Source organism: Drosophila erecta, unplaced genomic scaffold (genome assembly GCF_003286155.1).
Source record: "Drosophila erecta strain 14021-0224.00,06,07 unplaced genomic scaffold, DereRS2 tig00000294-arrow-arrow-pilon, whole genome shotgun sequence".
Lineage (NCBI taxonomy): Eukaryota > Metazoa > Arthropoda > Insecta > Diptera > Drosophilidae > Drosophila > Drosophila erecta.
The window spans coordinates 851035-857034 of NW_020825218.1; the positions used below are offsets into that span (position 1 = coordinate 851035).

Consider the following 6000-nt stretch of genomic DNA (forward strand, 5'->3'; position numbering starts at 1 on the left):
CTTTGTTCTTTTTTCTGTTCGGCTCAGCTTATTTCGGTAAACTCGTTCGTTGAACCAACTCGCGTGTCCAAGCACAAGTGACTAGTAGTCCCATTCCCCCTAGCTGTGGCAGCTTCATCGTCATTGGCTAATTAGAAGTTTTCTAGTAATTAAAAGGTCCCAAAGGGTGACTTGCCATGATGAACCAATAGCTTTTATTTGGTGCGCTTAGCCGAAACTCCGTGTTCTCAGAAAATAATATTTACAAATCCTTGTTTTTTCGGTCGTTTTTAATTTCAACTTGCAGCCATTTCTAATTAATAGGATTCTTTTATAAAGAGTATTATAAAAAAAAATATTTTTTTTCCAACAAATTGTCAGAAAATCGGTAACTTAAAATTTGTAACTTATAACTTCTTTTTTAAATTTTGAGGCTTTGATATCCGGTAACAGGTGAAAAAGGGGGGAAATAGAAAGAGAAAGAGAAAGAGAAAGAGAAAGAGAAAAGAGAAAGAGAAAGAGAAAGAGAAAGAGAAAGAAAAGAGAAAGAGAAAGAGAAGAGAAAGAGAAAGAGAAAGAGAAAGAGAAAGAGAAAGAGAAAGAGAAAGAGAAAGAGAAAGAGAAAGAGAAAGAGAAAGAGAAAGAGAAAGAGAAAGAGAAGAGAAGAGAAAGAGAAAGAGAAGAGAAGAGAAAGAGAAAGAGAAGAGAAAGAGAAAGAGAAAGAGAAAGAAAGAGAAAGAGAAAGAGAAAGAGAAAGAGAAAGAGAAAGAGAAAGAGAAAGAGAAAGAGAAAAGGAAAGAGAAAGAGAAAGAGAAAGAGAAAGAGAAAGAGAAAGAGAAAGAGAAAGAGAAAGAGAAAGAGAAGAGAAAGAAAGAGAAAGAGAAAGAGAAAGAGAAAGAGAAAGAGAAAGAGAAAGAGAAAGAGAAAGAGAAAGAGAAAGAGAAAGAGAAAGAGAAAGAGAAAGAGAAAGAGAAAGAGAAAGAGAAAGAGAAAGAGAAAGAAAGAGAAAGAGAAAGAGAAAGAGAAAGAGAAAGAGAAAGAGAAAGAGAAAGAGAAAGAGGAAAGAGAAAGAGAAAGAGAAAGAGAAAGAGAAAGAGGAAGAGAAAGAGAAAGAGAAAGAGAAAGAGAAAGAGAAAGAGAAAGAGAAAGAGAAAGAGAAAGAGAAAGAGAAAGAGAAAGAGAAAGAGAAAGAGAAAGAGAAAGAGAAAGAGAAAGAGAAAGAGAAAGAGAAAGAGAAAGAGAAAGAGAAAGAGAAGAGAAAGAGAAAGAGAAAGAGAAAGAGAAAGAGAAAGAGAAAGAGAAAGAGAAAGAGAAAGAGAAAGAAAGAGAAAGAGAAAGAGAAAGAGAAAGAGAAAGAGAAAGAGAAAGAGAAAGAGAAAGAGAAAGAGAAAGAGAAAGAGAAAGAGAAAGAGAAAGAGAAAGAGAAAGAGAAAGAGAAAGAGAAAGAGAAAGAGAAAGAGAAAGAGAAAGAGAAGAAAGAGAAAGAGAAAGAGAAAGAGAAAGAGAAAGAAAGAGAAAGAGAAAGAGAAAGAAGACTCCCTTCTCCCTCTCCCTCTACCTCTCCTCGCCCTCTCCCTCTCCCTCTCACATCTCCCTCTCCTCTCCCTCTCCTCTCCCTCTTCCCTCTCCCTCTCCCTGTCTCCCTCTCCCTCTCCCTCTCCTCTCCTCTCCCTCTCCCGCTCCCTATCCTCTCCCTCTCCCTCTCCCTCTCACTCTCACCTCTCCCTCTCCCTCTCCCTCCTCACCTCTCCTCTCCCTCTCCCTCTCCCTCTCCCTCTCCCTTCTCCCGCTCCCCTCTCCCTCTCCTCTCCCTCTCCCTCTCCCTCTCCCTCTCCCTCCCCTCTCCCCTCACCTCTCCCTCTCCCTCTCCCTCTCCATCTCCTCTCCTCTCCTTCTCTTCTCTTGTCTCCTCGTGTTCTTTTCCGTTCCCTGCCCTTCTTCTGTTCTCGGCTCTTGCTGTTTATGAAACTGAGTAAAGGGTATCTAATAGTCTATATACAAGAATACTGTATACTTTCTTGTTGTATTTAATGTCTAGTACATTAAATAGTAACGAGACATTTTATTTTATGAATATCCTTTAATACGAGAATAAGATAATTTATATACAATGGAGCGATTTCACCTAGTGTACTAGACAAATAACCATACCAAAATTAATATTTTACTCACCTGTAGTCCTTATGAAAATTTGAATCCAAAAGCCATTGGATGACTGGAATGCTGGACCCTCAAACGAGGGCATTCGATCTTCGTTGATTTCTGCTTGATGTTTTTATGTTTGCACATAGGCGTGTGTTTGGACTCGGAGTATGTTGCGTTATTAGCTAGTTCAATTGTGAATTACTTTAAGTTAGCGGCGATAGTTTGTACTATGTTATGTTTTAACTTTAGGCTTAAATATTATAGGAACTTTTGAATCGAGCGCTTGTAGACGTGGGCGAGTTAATTAGCCTGCGGCACCTAGAGAGTAATTTTGTGAACAATTCCACTATTATTTTGTCCTGAAAATGTTATCTATCATAAGTAACTATAACACACAAATTATACTATATGATGTGGATCTATAAATTGTAAATATTCTTCAGACATTGGTATCAACATATTCTACTGGCGTTGCTTAGGGTCTGCGGTTTTGATTTTGCATTTGTGTGAAGCCATCATCTAAAGACAGGTGGTAAATAGGCAGGATGTTAGGGAGAAGACGGCAGGCTCAAAAAGAACCCAATATGTACGTATGTACATACATATATATGTACATATGTATATGCGGGTGTAATTGCCGTGACCAGTGGCAGGTGACAGCCGAAAGGTGATCGACCTACTGCAGCCAGTTGGCAACATAAAGGTGGTTTCGCCAAGGACTCGATCGTGAATAGGTTCGATTTTTATCACTTAACATATTTTGTCCGGTGTTTCAAAAGAGCAAATCGTGCGAATTAGTGTGTAGGTACCTCCCCTCAGAGTGTGAGTGTAGAAAAGTGTGTGGTTCGGTAAGTGTAGTCGCGCGCGTTACGCCCACTGATTTAATTTGCCAACTTCTTCGGTTTTTGCATTTTGAATATCAACACTTTTACTCCTAATACTTTTTAATATCAACACTTTTACTCCTAGTTGGCTGCTTATATCGCAAACGAGACAGTTGTCTCTTTTTTATACACAAATTTTCACACACGCACACTGACAGACACAGTCACAAGTGGGGACTCCTGCTCCCTCTCCCTCCCATCCCTTGCCATCCGCCCACCCCAGTGCAGATAGCCCGACGTACAGGGGAGAGCTATCATGACAGAGACAGAAATAGAGACAGAGCGTTTTTGCATACACTTCTCTCGTGGACCACGTGCTCATTAACTCGCTGAAGGGAATTCATAGAGAACATACAACAACCGACTAGCACGGCATAGCACCCTTTTCCTGTGCCTGTGCCTGTGGTGTGCTCTTTTCAGCTTCTTTCCTTCCTGGGACTTCCTTTCGCGCACCCTCGATGCACTCGGCTTAAAACAGCTCGGCGTTACTCGGCTGGGATCGTTCGGCAAATAATGCAATTAAAAATAAAAAACTATTTCCGGAAGGAATCCGTTTTCGCCAGCTTCAATACATCAAGTAGTTCAGGATTCGCCATCTCTCTTTACTAGAATTGGAATGGAATTCTGCTCTGGTCCGTTAATTGAAGTTGTTGCTAGAGACCCGTACCCGCAAGTACATACGAATAAGGGTGAGTGTATTGTTTTGTATACTGCACCGTTAGCATGCACCCATACAATATATTTTCGATTTGATTTAGCCATGTAGAGGCAGGCGAACTGAATTTTTCACCAAGATGTGCCGCAGATTTGGTCCCTCTTTGTTATTAGATATTCAAATCGAATGTATCCATTTGCAGGTGGTGGCAGAAAGAGAGGGTGAGCTCACACTGGAATTGATTGAAACTAGTCGAAAGGTTTAGTGTGCGTTCTTCTGCATTTATGTTATTATACGTTTTACATTTTGTTGTGATACTCTGTTCGCCACAACACAATTCGAGGTGTGTAAATGGTGAGCGGTGGAAAACTCAAGTAGACGCGCAATAACAACGCGCACCCATAACGAACTTTACATAGATATCACTATCCGCAGGATTAAGATTGAGCCAGCAATGAGTGATTACACAGGTAACACAATTCAGATCACAGATCACAATTCAGTTTCACTCTTTGGTTGTTGTTTTCTTCGCACTTTTTACGGTTTGGCGCACTTAAAAATCGAATAGTCACAGTCACATTTAGACTTACAGTCACGCCAACGGCGAATATAACATAGTGGAGATCTACAACGAAACCGCAACTTTGAGAGACCAAAACTCACCATCCGACCCGCATCTGACTCATTCAACGTTTTTTTTCGACTGAACTGAGAGGCAGGCTTACTTGTTTACTTGCTGCTCAATGCGCTCCGGTGCTCTCGGGCTCTGTTCTCCGAAAGCCGGACCGAACCGAACGAAATCGAGTCATGCGTACAAAGCAAGATTCAAGAGAGACTGGGAGACTTTGTGAGATTTCCGTAATGGGGTAATTATTGCCACGCAGAGTGGTAATTACGGTAGAGCGAGACGGGAGATGATGTGATAAAACGGTGTACCAATGCTTATGCTTTCACAGCGAGCCTCTCTTTTCCTTATTTAATTTCTGTCTGTTGGTGTGCATGTGTGTGTGTCTTTGTTTTGTGTGGGTGCAGCTTGGGCAATCATCTTTCATTATTTTTGTATTATTGCCGACGGATGTTAAAAGTTCCAACACGGCAAGTTCCACATCCCATTGTCTGCAGAATGATCAGAAATATTATAGTAATTAAACTGGTATAAAACCATCACAATGCCTTTTTTGAACCGAAATATCTCTACACACATGTTTCGTGTTGCTCAACCTTTTCTATTACTTATTCTAAAACCATATTATTAGAATTTAACTTGACTTAGCCTAACTAACCTATATTTATATTAAGGTCCTCTTTTAGAAGGACCCTCTTTATAAGGATAAATATATATATATATATAATATCAGATTGACATCACATTGTCATTACATACACTTTTGTAGTACATATATTCAAAACGATTAAGCTATACCCAATCTTAGATTTTTATACACGTTACTCGTAGGGTAAAAGGGTATGCTAGATTCCTTTAAAAGAATGTAACAGGCAGAAGGAAGCGTTTCCGACCATATAAATAATAAATATTCTTGATCAGGATCAATAGACGAGTCAACGCCTTGATCTCAGGAACTACAAAATTAGGCATGCAGCTTCCAGAGACATAAACGCAGCGCAAGTTTATTTCCAAATGTTGCCACGCCCACTCGAACGCCCACAAACCGCACAAAACTATCACGACCACACTTTTGAAATATGATGTGATATTTTTTCAATTGTAAGAGTAACGTAAGTCTTGTAAATTTCTATCGATTTGCCTAAAAACTTTTTGCAACTCAAAACACTCAAAATACTCAAAACACTCAAAACAAAAACTCCTTCTGCCTATTACATACTTTTCAACATATCTAGTACACCCTTTTACTCTACGAGTATCGGGAATGAATGAATCTGTACTTAGTCTTAACTTTATAGTTCTTGAGATCGTGGTGTTCATACGGAAAGACGGACATGGCCAGATCGACTCGGCTAGTGATCCTGTGAGCGTGAGGATCGAGGATCCGACTCGGATAGTGATCCTGATCAAGAATATACATATATACTTTATAGGGTCGGAAGCGCATCCTGAATGCATACTTTTCAATAAATCTAGTTACTCTACGAGTAACGGGTAGTATCGTAAAAGTTTTGACACATCAAAAGACATTGGTTGTCAACAGGATCTGTAGGCTTTATATGAACCTTCTATCTCTTACAGTTTCCAAAATCTCGAAGGACAAACGAACTCGGCAAGTGATCCTGATAAGATTATATATCCTTTATAGGGTCAGGCGGTTGCAAGATTTTCAATGAATCTATTATACCCTTCCACTCTACGAATAATTATAA

The 6000-nt window shown here is 39.8% G+C and overlaps 1 protein-coding gene across 9 annotated transcripts in view; it reads right to left on the bottom strand.

The window, feature by feature from the left end:
• Window positions 1-4497, bottom strand: part of LOC6555808 (zinc finger protein 2) — a 44503-nt gene extending 40006 nt beyond the window's left edge. For 4 of the 9 annotated variants that reach the window (XR_003408202.1, XR_003408203.1, XM_026983417.1 and 1 more), the window contains exons 1-2: window positions 4327-4497; window positions 2152-2442 (exon numbers count right to left, since the gene is read on the bottom strand). The gene's annotated coding sequence lies outside the window, so the exon portion shown is untranslated. Of the gene's footprint in view, window positions 1-2151; window positions 2484-4253 lie in introns of those variants that run through there. The other 5 variants (XR_003408204.1, XM_026983415.1, XM_026983414.1 and 2 more) reach the window with 5 other exon arrangements.
• Window positions 4498-6000: the final 1503 nt, after the last annotated feature.